Source organism: Haemaphysalis longicornis, unplaced genomic scaffold (genome assembly GCF_048455015.1).
Source record: "Haemaphysalis longicornis isolate Haplotype H1 unplaced genomic scaffold, Haemaphysalis longicornis Haplotype H1 scaffold_8, whole genome shotgun sequence".
Lineage (NCBI taxonomy): Eukaryota > Metazoa > Arthropoda > Arachnida > Ixodida > Ixodidae > Haemaphysalis > Haemaphysalis longicornis.
Window position 1 is genome coordinate 59706166 of NW_027526445.1, and position 13750 is coordinate 59719915.

Sequence of the window (13750 nt, forward strand, 5' to 3'; positions counted from 1 at the left end):
GTTTCTGGAGTGTTGTAATCGAGCTAGGGCTTTTTGTCTCTCTCGGCTTTCATTTCAGCCAAACTCCCTAAACCCTGCGCTTCAATGTATGCATCTCTTGACTCAGCCAGGTCGTCGACAGCCTGAAGTTGTCTCGCTTTTAAAAACTCCAATAAATCGGTATTACAGCCATCCAGAAATTGCTCCGCGACTATCCTATTTCGGATTGCGTCGTAGGTTCTTTCTGTGCCAGAGAGCTCCATCCATCTATCAAAGTAGTTGCTAAGCCGGGCAGCAAACTGTCGGCCGGTCTCGGCATCTTCTGGCTTGCACTATAGGAACTTTTGTTTAAAGTTTTCTGCACTTGGGCGAAATAATTTGAGGAGAACAATCTTTACTTTGTCATAGTCGTTATAGTCTGACGCTGGCATTCGTTCGAAAATACTCAATGCCTCTCCTTCCAAGAGCAAGCTCAACGCCATAGTCAATTCTGACCTTTCCCATCCCTGGCATGCGGCTATCCTTTCAAATTGTCGAAGGTACGCGTCTACATCGTCCCGGCTCTCGTCGAACGGTGCCATCAATTTATTTGGATTGATGTTTAGGGCTCGGTCTGACACAGAACCTGCCCTCTCACTTGGCTCTGTTATCGGTCCATGCGAAGCGTATTCCGCAAGCTGCTCCTTAAGTTCTTGGATTTTCTGCTCTCTCTCTTCCTTCTGCCGTTCTCGTTCATCTCTCTTCTGCTTCTCTGGGGCTGCTCTTTGCGATATAGCCATGGCCTCCTCCTTCGTCAATCTCAGTGCCTCGGTAAGGGCTAACAGTTTTTCTGGATCCATAGTTCACATGGGTGAATTGACAGTGACAATACAAAATTATGGATCCTGGCAGGCTCGTCAAAATTGTCACCTCAATTCACCAAGTAGACCGGACGCACAGAAAAAACCGTTTATTAGATGGCGACGGAATTAAGGCACAAGACAAAAAACGGTAAATAGTCATGGGAGCGTTCTCGCGGTTTGAGTTCGCGTTTAAGTCTTCAGGTGTGACGTAGCCTCACGTTACTGTCGATGCGCCTCGTCGCGTCTCGTAGAGGCTTGCAGGAAGCTGGCCCACCCGACGCCGCCGACAGCCAAGGGAGCGTAGCCCTAGTTTTGATGTCGCACTGACGTCGCAGCGTAGCCCGAGCGTCGCCGCCTGTAGCCCAGCTGCATCCCGTTTCAGGAGTTGCCCACGGTGCGTTGCCGCGGGGTCTCCCTCCAGGATTGTCGCCTGGACCTCCGGTCGGTAGGCCTGAGGCGTCGTCAGGCCCCGATGACGCTGGGGTCGGCTACAGGAGCGTAGCCTGTTGTTGTTGTTGTTTCTTCACACAATCTCTCCTCTTCTTCCTTCTCCCAGCGCTTGCCTCACTCCTCTTCTTCCTCACGTCTCTAAGTTCACTTCAATGCTGGCACATTTCACGCCCGTCTATTGGGAACATGCCCCTTCGGGGATTTTGACACATACCCCTTCGGGAGGTTGCTCATGACAGTCAGCCCGTAGTCAAGTGTTTAACGCAGCTTTATATTGTAACTATGCTGAAAGCGTTGCTATAGTTAACAGCCTTTTTATTGTTTGGAAGTTCTGTATATGCAGGGATAATTTTCGTTCCTTGCGACATTGAACGACTTCAATTTAAAAATTGTTCCAATCTCGGGTCGGGCCGCATTTGGCGCTAAAAGGGTTGCATATGAAGTGTTATAGAAAACCGAGAGGTTTTATCGCCCAGCCCACGTATAAAAGCTGCACTGGTTCTTCTTTTAACATCTGATCCTCTTCCAGTTCTCCGTCGTCCGATGTGTTGAGTCGTGACGTTAATAAAAACCTCGTTGCCCAGAGCAGCACGAGGAACACGTAAAAAATTCAATTTCTCAAAAAACCAATCCCTCCGTCCGGCCTTTCGAACTGAGCACGGATCGTTGAAAGTAACCCGGCGCAGGACATCTACTCGCGGACGACATAGTACCGTTGGGGATATACTTCCTCATCAACATATCCTCATAAATGTAACACCACAAATGAAAGCGCACCCTTACTGCAGGTGGCAATTAAATTTGGAGTTTATCTTTGCAGAAACGGGGGTCTAGGATGACAGACCGACAGTTTATAAGAGAACTTCACGCGATGGCGAAGAATGACCCAATTTCATGGTAATGGAAGGTGACCTCATGCACGTATCCGGAACATAAAAACCGCTTATCAGCCATTCGCAATTTTTCGGTATTGTAAAAACATCAAGCCAAGCGGCCCTAGCAATGGCATATATTATCTAATAAAGGAGAAGTGTTTTTCATTGAGGTATCCCCGATGACACCATAATCTTTCCAACTCAACGATACTGAGGCAGGCTATATTTAGAGAGACAGGAAAAACACATCGAACAGTAGAGGAGTACACCTCGCTGTCTGTGTTGGAGATCTTTCAATGTCCATTTTGTGTCATAGTTGGTCTGTGATTTACAGGTTAAAATGATTTAATTGGGGGGATAGTAAATATTATTTTTTTTGTAATGCTGCCAGTCACCGCTTGAGATCATTGCAGCTGATCAAAACGAAAAGAATGCACCAATGTGCTTCTGGAATGCAAGTAACGGAGGCAGTAATGTGGTGCGTTGGAACAATATTGTTTCATTATGGCAAGGAACCACTATCATTTCGTTCTGCGAAAGAACGCCTGCATGAAGTCTATAGGTGCAATATTTTCAAGACAGCACATCAAAAGATTCATTAAAATTGGACATGAGTCAGGATATACAATTGAAAAAAAGATAAAAAAGAATACGGCCCATTTCTGATGTCAACACGGTAGTATTTCCCGAGTACTAAGTTAAACAGAAACAAAGACGGATAAAAATCCCAGGTTCACTAGCCAACAATACATCCGTCGGTTCTTAGTAAGACAGGCTTCAAATACGAACCAACAATAGGTCGTCCGTATGTGTGCGGGAGGTACGTAACCATTTTCGACTGCTATTCCAGGATATAAGCTAAGACATAGTTTTGTCGCGGCACGTAATGACGAAATCATGACCTTTACAAGGGCTAGCCGGGTTGCTTTATAGCAACATGAAATTGCGGAACTCTAATTTGAAAAATATTCAGTTCATGGCTCCAGGCGTACGTCTTTATTCCTTCAATAAAAACCAGATTTATGTCTTGAAAAATGTGACAAATTCAGCCCAGAGAACCAGGGCGGTCCCAAAGTGTCTGGAAGCTACACAGCAGGGTTCTCTGTTTTTATGTTGTTACATCACAAAAAAACCTAAATATAATGTCGAAGATCTGGTAGCACGCGTACTGTGAAAGGAAACCCTAACGAAGTCTGTACGCAGCTCACTGACCATCGCGTTGATGCAACTGCACTCTCAATAAGTGCTCTACATTTGATGAAAATTCAGCCGTACAAGGATTTATATGACATTTATATGTGATAAATACGCGCGCCTATGTGTTTGTGTAATCATTATCAATGAGTTAAGGTTCCAGTGAAATATATACAGTTACGTAGTTACGGCAATTGTTTCACTGCTCAGATGGGTAAAGAACTGAGACGTTTTTCATAACTAATATAGAATACGTATTAGGCCGCATGAAGACCGCAATATAAAATGAATAAAAGTAACACATCCAGCATATAGCGAACACGCGTGCGAAAGGCTATCGAACAAAACGAAACAACCACATTGATGTGTGTTCGTAGGAGCTTCTGGTGCTTTCTAAGAAAAGGGCGATGAATCAAGCTGGGCATACAAATATAATACCTTGTTATGACCATGTTGCCCCTTAAAAACTAAAATTACACATGTTCGTAGGAAATACGCCCTAAATTACAACCACCCAATAGTGCGTAACCTTCGGGGAAACATGCCCAGGTGTCTTGTGATGCGCTGAATGTGCAGTTATTTAGAACGGTTGCACAGATTCTCAATGTTTATTTTCATAAGGAATATAAAGTAGCCATGCCATAAAAAAGAAAAAAAAACATGGTGAATCCGCAAAGTTATTCACTCTATAAAAGACTTTGCGTGGAATAGAAATGCAGTGAACATATAGAAATTAACACGTATGAAAGTCAAGGGCAAGTACGTACCTGGAGAGATAGCAGTCTTTGCTGCGTTGCCAGTAAAGTAGCAGTTTTTCTTGCAGAATATCCTCGAGCGTGTGGTAATTAAAATGAACTTTAAATAACCAAATGACATTTCTATCAAGTGTCTGTGCGAGATGGGAGAGGTGTATATCCAATAGTCAAACGATACGCAATATCTGAGGCTAACATTTCTTATTTGCATCCACATTTAGGCTTTGCCTGTAGCAAGACAAATGGCTACAAGCACCAGAGTCTTTATTCTGACAACCATGAGTCCGCGAATAAATCCGGTAAGTTTCAAAACATTTTTCTTATATACCGAATTCCGCCCCACAGTGTTATGTAGAGTAGTCAGACATTTAAAAATGGCTCTTGTTGTATTATGAACCGAATGTCTTGCATATATTGGGATATTGTGTTCTATACAAAACAAAATTCCCCCGCACCTCCCCGAAGGGAATCGTGCAGAAATGCGAATTCATTGGGTGCACCGATGAGTGTGTTGCGAGTAATGACGTAATTAATGACGAGAGTGTGACCGTAATCATTTATTAATCAGCACCTGTTTGTGTTATCGTTGTACCTGACGGCCACAATCACTGCTTGTGATCGCTAAAGTGCACGGTCAAAGGGTCTTTGAGAAGCATACGCGCGTCACAGTTTCGCGTAAAGACCAGATCAATGCAACTCCCGTGAATGGTAGTGGGGCACGTGTCGAAGCCGGCAGATAGACAATGCATAGAGTGCCTGGTCTGCATGTACTCGACCAGCCACTCGCCACTCTTCTTGCGCACGTCAACGTTGAAGTCGCCAACCAAGACAATGGGGTCAGAGGGTTTGGAGCGCACGCGCACACTTTCCATAGCCGCGTCCAGCTGCGCGGCAACGGCGCCTCGAGCGAGGTTGGGCGCGGGGTACACGGTCACCACAAAGACTGCGTCTCCGGTGTAGGCAATGGTGTACAAGTCCTTCTACGGAGACGTGTCTCGAACGGGAGACGTGGCAATAGCGTGCGATATCAAGTTCCCATACACGTTAGACACGAGACTAACACCGCAGTACTTGCCGTTCTTGCCGCTTCGAGCAAACTAGTACAGCTCGCTTCAAGCGCATGCGTTCGGCATTGAGCGCGGAGAGATAACACCTGCGGGCGCACGCTGACGGAGCACGACAACCCCCGACTAAGAAATGCATTCGCACTTACGACGACGACGACGACGAAGGCAGAACTACGAGGCGCGCGCTCACGTGCGCTCGCACTGGAGGAATGCAGGCGCACGCCAGCCAACGGAGCAAGACAACCCCCGGCTAATAAATGCATTCGCATTTAAAAGAAAAACGGAGAGAAGCCAGTCGTTGCTTGCATGGCGGTATTATGCGCATACGTAACAAACGCAAGGGTATGCTGCTGAGCACGATGTCACGGGTTAGATTTCGGGCCGCGGTGGGCGCTTTTGTGATGGAGGGAAAAACCAAAAACGCCCCTGTGTACGACATTTTGGCGGACGGTAAACATCCCTAGGTGGGCAAACAAATCCTGAGCCCTCCACTACGGCCCGCCTCATCGCCTTCGTTGGTCGGCGCGTTAAACCCCACAATCAATCAACAAACGGAATGATGGTGTCCCAATAAAAATTCTCTTATTCCACGTACATTGCGAGCATATCCTCCAGCGTTCGGTTGAAATGTTTGGTCAGACCATTGGTCTGTGCGTGGTACGCCGTGGTGGTGCGATGGATTGTGCGGCATGCTGCGATAAGGGTTTCTATAACTCCAGAAAGAAAAAACCCTTCCTCTGTGACTGAGAACTTCTCAACGCGCTCCATGACGTAGAATGAAATGGCAAAGGAGGAAAGAGGCAACTTCACGCACAGTTCGAGCCGGCAGTGCTGCCGTCTCGGCATATCGGGTCAGGTGGTCAACAGCGACAATGACCCACCTGTTTCCAGTTGCCGTGCAAGGGAGAGGCTCACAGATGTTGATGCCGACGTGGTCTAAGGGCCGTTTTGGACATAACTTTCATTGTAAAGGCTTTCTAGGTCCAATTTCTTGGCGAATTGGAGATTTGTGGCGTTGGCAGTGAACACAGCAACGAACGAACAGACGGACGAAAGGGTACATGCCGTGCTAGTAGAATCGCAGGCGCAAGCGTTGGTGAGCGCAATGAGGCTCTTTATCAAAATGAAGAGCCTCATGAGCGCTTGAGCGCAATGAGGCTCTTCATCAAAATAGGCGTGTATTTCGGCTTTTATGCGGCGCAGATTTGCTATGAGCCACTTGCGACCTTGGAGTTGGTAGTTACGCCGAAAGAGCCAACCTTTGAGAATTGCGAAGTGCGACGCTTGCCGGCATAGATTTTGAGATACACCTTTCGGCGATGAGCCTGAGAGAAATTGAAAGATTGAGGAAACACAGTAATTTTAGTTTTGCTCAAACGACATAGAGTGGATCTTTATTGTAACAGATAGCAATCGGTACTCGAGTTTCGGTCACTTTCATGCGGCCACGGGGAAGGACAAAGGGCATCAGCGTTTTGGTGCTCCCGCCTGACCGATATGTGACGCGAATACCATATTCCTGGAGTCAGGAAGGCAAGCGTGCTTGGCGACCGGGCACATTTTTTTAGTGAGGAGAGCCAGCAAAGCCGTAGATATACGGTCGGAACTTTGCAAGCGCCCAAACAACAGCTAAGCATTCTCGCTCTGTCATAGAATAGTTGGCCTCAGCTTTTGTTTGCGTAGTACGTAAGTAGGAGACCACACACGTCTCACAACCTGCTTGCGTTGAGCGAGAACTTCCAGCAAAGATACTCCGCTCGCATCGCCGTAAATCTTGGTAGGGGCGGAAGAATCGAAATAGCGCAGCTTTGGCGGAGATATCAGGAGATGATGCAATTTAGTAAAAGCGTCGTCGCAAGCCGTTGGCCACTCAGAGGTGCCGCCTTTCTTGCTGAGGAGCTGTGTCAGAGGCACGATGACGGATTCAAAGTTGGTTAAGAATCGGCGAAAGTACCAACAATAAAGTTGCGAAGGGCCTTCACTGATTTCGGCTTCGGGAACTCCGTCATAGTGCACAGCATGACAGGATCCGGAAGGATACCAGCTTTAGAGACGAAGTGGTGAAGGGTAGTAAGCTCCGGGCAGCAAACCGGCACTTCATGAGGTTTAGCGGTAATGCTGGGGAAGAGTAACACTTCAAAATTTGCTCAAGTTGAATAAGATGGGTTGAAAAATCTGGGAAAAGACCACGATATCAGCCAGGTAACAAAGTCACGTCTACATTTGAGTCCACGAAGAATGTTGTTCATGGTCCGCTCGAAGGTTGCATGCGGATTGCATAGCGCAAGCGGCATAGCGTGAAACTCCTATAGGCCATTCGGAGTAACAAAGGGCATTTTTGCGCTATGGACCTCCGATATGGGGCGTGAAAATAACATGAGCTTCAGTCAATCCGCCTCTTTCACAACCCCACTGCGCATGCGCAATCCCCTAGCGGCCAAGTCCCTAAGCAGTCCAGTAGGGGCAGCAGACGACATTCCCCACAGCTCCCGCACAAGCGGGAAGGGGTCGTGGTTGTATTTACATCGTTCGATTTTTTGTGTGTGCTCGTTGTGCGCGGAACAATGCCCACAACTTGTGCTGCGTTGCGCTGTAACTCGGAGTGCCGAAAAGGGAGCGGTGTCGGCTTCTATCGCTTCCCGTCGGCCGCACGCGATCGGCTACGGCGGTTTGCGTCGCTCGCGTCGGCTCGGGTGATGGGAACTACAGTCGAACACGGATATATCGAACTCCAAGGGGATCGCGAAATAGTTCGATATAGGAAAAATTCGATATAAAAAATATGGGCTCTGAGACCTCACCTGTGGCGGACGACCACTTACCGATCGGCGCATTCAAGAATGACAACTAAGTCTGCACTAACGACGCAACAGGATGCTTTATTTGCGTGAAAAAAATCGCTGATCTTGGCCTGCTTCTTCGTCCTGTATATGGAATTAAAGACGCTGGTCTCGATCTTCTCGAGGATATCCAGGTGCGACAGCCCAATTCCTTCCATGTCGCCGCAACTACGTCGAATGAAGCTGAACGCAGCCGCCAGTTCCCCGGTGCAATACGATCGTGTAGCCTCATCCCCGTCCGGATGATCTCCGCCACTCGAGCTATGAGCCTGGGTTCCTGCAACCGCAGCTACGATATCCTCCTCACCGGCTCTCGGAACAGCTTTTACATTCCTGTCAGCGTTCGCGAAGTTGCCGGTAGACACTCCGGCTGGAACAGCAGCCGGGAAAACGGACGACAGCTCGCGAAAGGTGTCGTCTATGCCCTCTTCGTCGTCGTCGCCGTCTTCGCAAGCTTCCTAAAATTCAGACGTCACGAAGCCTGCCTTCCGGAAGCAGTTGGCCACGCTCTGCTTTACGCTGTTCCAGGCACCCGTCATCATGTGTATGGCCCCCAGCTGGTCAACTTTAAGCTAGGTGCCCACGCGGAGGTTCATCAAAAGCCTACCGAGGAGTCGCCTCCTGTACCCAACGTTGAACGACTTAGTCGAGCGGTCGAGCGGCTGCAGCCTGGCTGTTGTGTTTGGAGGCAGAAACTTGAGCTCGATGTTGTCGAGCTCGCAGGTGGTTTGGTTGGCCGAGCAGTTATGAATGAGAAAGCAAGCGTGACGCTCCGAGGCCCGGGCTTCTGTCCCTGTAGGGTTTCGGCGAAGGCACTAAGCGACCGCGGAAATCGGGGGGTGCAGCGACCGCCGAAGAGCACCTTCCAGCTCGCGCGGCGTTCGATATACCCAATGTCGGGAAAAATACCGTTCGATATAAACGTACGAATTCCTATACTTTTACACAGAATTTTCGAGGGGATAATTCATGAGTTCGATATAGACAATAATTCGATATACCCGTGTTCGATATATCCGTGTTCGACTGTATAGGCTTAGCATCCTGGCGGATACTTGATGGCTGCTATCTGTGCAACTGCGAATGACAATCCGCAACACAACTTTTCACTACACTATCATCCCCTTTCTCGCATGTGGAACTCTATTAAGTTATAACTGCCGTTTGAGCGATCGGTGACCAAGACATCTGCGTAGCCTGTTTCGATGCTTCCGCGCAGGTATCGCCATCTCTCGACCGCTCGGCGCACCGCGCGCCGCGGCGACCGGTCAGCGTAGGCGGCTTGCATCGCGGCAGATATATCTGATCGCCGCTTTTAAAATAAGCCGTGACAACAATCCCTAGCACAATTTTTCACCACACTAACACCTACTTTCTCGCATGTGGAACTTTTTAGCGATCAGATTGATTCAGAAGAGCAGCGACAAGCGCGGTTGCTACCGTGGTCTGCGTCGGTTCGAGCCGCTGAGTGTGCCGAGCTGGCAGGCGCGGCCGGCGTGTGCGCGGACTGTTTCCGAGGGCAGAAAACGCTTCACGATTGCTTGCTTTATCCATTTCTTGCGAACAAACGCGCAGAATCTACAAATTCAGCTCAGCGATCATCGTAGTTGACCATGGAGCAAAAACAGTGGGCGGAGCGACGCCGACGACGCATCTCATGCGCGCATCGGGCCGTCTCAAATTCACGCGTACGACTAGTCGTGGCGACAGTCGTAACGATCAGTCGCATGCGAATCGCGTGTACCAATCGTACATGTGTCCAGCGCTTAAAGGCATTTTGCGAACTGCCGGCCTTTGTTGAGCTGGCGATCGCACTTCATGCCAGACGACTCCAAGTACAGCTCGCTCTGCTGCTCGGACGGCACACGGATCTGTCCGAGATTTCTCTGCCAGCCCTCGTTCAGTGATAAGAAGCCGCCTGGTATTATGTGATGACCAGGGGCTGTCATCTTAAGGCGTTATAACACCAATACAGAAGAAAATCTTCGGCTGCTCCTCGCCGTAATGTGGGATTGCCGTGCATACAACGAGAACGCAGCCGGAGGAAACGCCGGCAAACCCTACGGCTTCAACTTCCGCTAGGCACGCTAGGTGGCAGCACACCGCAATGAAAGAGGCGGATTGAACGAAAAACGGTACGCCTTCGAGACAATTCAGGGCGTCATGAATTCGCTGCAAAGGATGTACGTCCTTCCAAGTTATCTTGTTGAGCCTTCGGTAATCGACGCGAAACCGAATACAACCGTCCTTCTTCATTACCAACACTACCGATGACGCCCAGGGACTTGTGGACGGTGGAATCACACCACGTTGAGGTTGTCCTTTACTTCAGGGGTTCTCAAGCATGTTGGTCCCAGGGAACCCTGCTAAGTTCCGTTAAGTCCCAAGGAACCCCCCCCCTCCTACCGCCATTTTTCATTCCGTTCATGCTACGTTAACGTGCAATAAATTCAAAAGCAAGCAAGGGTGTCGTTTTTTTCCCGTCGAATTTACGCGAATGCGTACGCTAGCGGCACCTATCTCCAAACAGGAGAAATGCGTATGGGGGTAATATAAGACCGAGATTCAAGTGCAATAGTTGAACCACGTGGCGCGTTTCGGAGTCTGGCTGGCTACAAGCTGCTGGCGAGATTTATTACGCAGCTCGCGCGTTTATGTTATGCGCCGAGATGTGCTTACTGACCCTCGGGCGTGAGTAATGGAGGTTCCTTAGATCGATCGCACCTCATGTTCACCATATAAGACTTTACGACTGCGCAACCAGGGAAAATTTATCAGTGGCTCACGGAACCCTCAGGAGGGGCCTGCGAAACCCCTAGGTTCCGCGGAACCCACTTTGAGAAACCATGCTCTACTTGATAATCAATAACGCTGCGTTCAGTTGGAGAAACACGGTAGTGACGTTGTCGTAGGATGCGTGACGCCGGTATCGATGGTGTGTTCAACAGTGTTACGCTCCAGTGGTACGCTCAAAACCAGTCTCGACAGAATCAAAAGACGCCCGATATTGGGGCAGCAGTGCAAAAAGTTTGTCTCGTTCCGTCGACGAAAGCTTGCCATCAATAACGCAAAGAAAGACATCTGCAGACGTTGGGGGTGTCGCTTCTGCAGTAGTGCAGTGCCCACTGACTTCAAGGGTTGTTAAATCGTCAGGAAAACATAGAGCGAGAACAGAACCTACGGTTTCGACGTCGCCGACACACTCTCCGCGTTGCAAGGTGCAGGGACACGAGCTGTAGTTAAAAACGAGAAGTGTAGTTTGGCTGTTATGGATGGGAAGCAGGGAGAAAGGAAGCCGGAGATTACGTCGCTTGTGAAACAGGTTAGAGGGCGTACTGAGTACTGTCGCATTGGACAGAGATGGGCAGGATAAAGACGCAAAAACGGCGGAATCAGGAGGATTGCTAACCTTTTCCGTAAAGACCACCTTTGCTGCAGACGTAGCGGGGGTTCATCAGTGCTATGGTCCATGAAGGGGAAGAGCTCTACTTCGGCACGTCCACAGTCGATTACAGCTCCATGTTGAGAAATGAAATCCCACCCAAGCATGACATCCTGGGAGCACGAAGGCAGGACAACGAGCAGAATAACATACCTGATGTCTTGAATAACGACACGGGCAGTGCACACGCCAAGTGGATCAATGGGGTCCGCCATACTAGTCTGTAATCAGAACCCAAGGTGTGGCGTCGCGACCTTCTTCAAGCGGCGGCAGAATTTAGCCTCCATGACAGAAATTAGCGGGTCCAGTATCGATCGACAAGGTCTAAGATTTTGGCACCAATTCTGGCAATACTAATGACGTTTACGGCAGAGCATGAGGTCTTGGGCAGAAAGACAACGACGCAGTTTTTGCCTCCGGAACTGCGGTACCTAATTTTCCGCTTCCATGGTACACGACGACGATGGATAAGAGACAACGTGCGTCGTCGCGCAAATGAAGATCGGCGGCTTTAGAAGTCACGGCTTTCGGAGGGCATAGATGTCAGCGGCGAATAAGCGGTTTCCTCGCGAATGAGTTGCGATGGGGCGTAGGAAGAAGCCATGGGAGGGTTGCGTCCATTCGTCATACTGCAGCGGCAATGGTGAGCCACATGGCCAGGATTCTGCAGGCAAAGCAAATTGGACGATTGTCCACCGTCCTCGAAGGGTTAGTGAGCTGTGGACGAGGCATACGAGGGGACGTACAGGTTGGCGGGTCGGAATGAGGGAGGTCCGACGTATGTATCGGGCTGCGACTTTAGCATAAGGTTGTCCTGGGACAGATTCAACATAGGTCGGTAGAGCTGCCATCGGCATGAAGGGTATGGCATCGGCACAAACTAGAGTTGTGGTGACCAGGTCTGTCGGCGTACGCCCGGAATAAGGCACGCGGCTGACAACAGGAGTTATCTGCAGTGCAGCTCAAAGGGAGAAAGCAACTTGTTGTTGGAAAATGGTCCCCTGGTCTAGAGTGAGACAAGATTTATGCTCCGGAATGGTAGGGATTAGGACAACTGACGACCCACTCCCTCGCGCGGAAACTGCTGAATTCGCGGAAACTGCTGAACGCGGTATCGTCCCTGTCGTCAGCACCCATACTGGGGATAAACTGAACTTGTGCGATGGGTCGCCGAGTGAGAGCCAGCTGCTTGCACAGATCGCCAAAACTCTTCCAGAGTTTGAGGGTTCTTCAGGACGAGTATTTGGACGGCGTCATCTTCGATGGGTTTCAAGTTTTAATTCCTCTTGTCCGTTTTGGACATGGCGCTGTCGATCCTCCTGCACAGATCTACGACGTCTTCGATGTACGAAATGAAATTATCAACCCTTTGGTCTGCACGTTCACGCAAGCGCTGCTCCGACCATTATTTTAGTAAAGCGGGACAGCCAAATACTGTTTGGAAGTCGGCTTTAAATTCTGGTCACGTTTCAAGACGGGCTGCGTTGTTCCGGATCCATTGCTCCGCGATCCTAGTTAAGAAAATTCCTCATTATTGAGCTCGACGCGGCCGCCCAATTGTTATGGTTGCTGACCAGTTCAAACACAGCAAGCCAGTCGTCGATGTCTTGCTCATCGGTGCCGTTGTACTTGCGAGGGTCCCGCTCACTTATATATATAAATAAATAAATATATATATGTATATATATATATATATTGTAATGTGGTAACTTGCGCTGCAATAATTAGGAACTGCGGACAATCCCTTGTAATGGCTATGTGCCATCGGTCATCGCCATGTTGCTAGCAGACAACCAGCCGCTCGTGTGAACGAAGAAGAAGCTCGGTCTGCACGGCTTTGGGTGTGACCGTTCGTCGGCTCTCTCACTCTCTGTGGTTCTGGACCTCTGCGACCGTCTGCATCTACCAGCCAATAAACTCCCTTTCATGTTGGTGGAGGTTAGCGGTTCTTCAGCTACGCCCGTCTGGGTTCTTGAAGCCATCCCCTCAAGTCTCAAGTATCGCATCGGTCCGCGTCGGTCGGCCTCCCTTACCAAGCCCTGGAACTACGCAGCCGCACCATACCAACGGCCATGCCTGGCGGTAACGACACGCCCCATGTGCCTCCGAGCCCAGCTATCATCTGCGCTGGCGCTCTCCGTGAACGTGAACCTGCCAAGTTCAACGGCAATGAGGAGCAAGACGTTGAGGACTGGTTGGCGTCCTTCGAACGTGTGAGTACGCATAACAGATGGGATGACGCCATGAAACTCAATAACGTCAGCTTTTCTTTCACCGGTCTCGCCGAAGTGTGGTTCAACAACCAC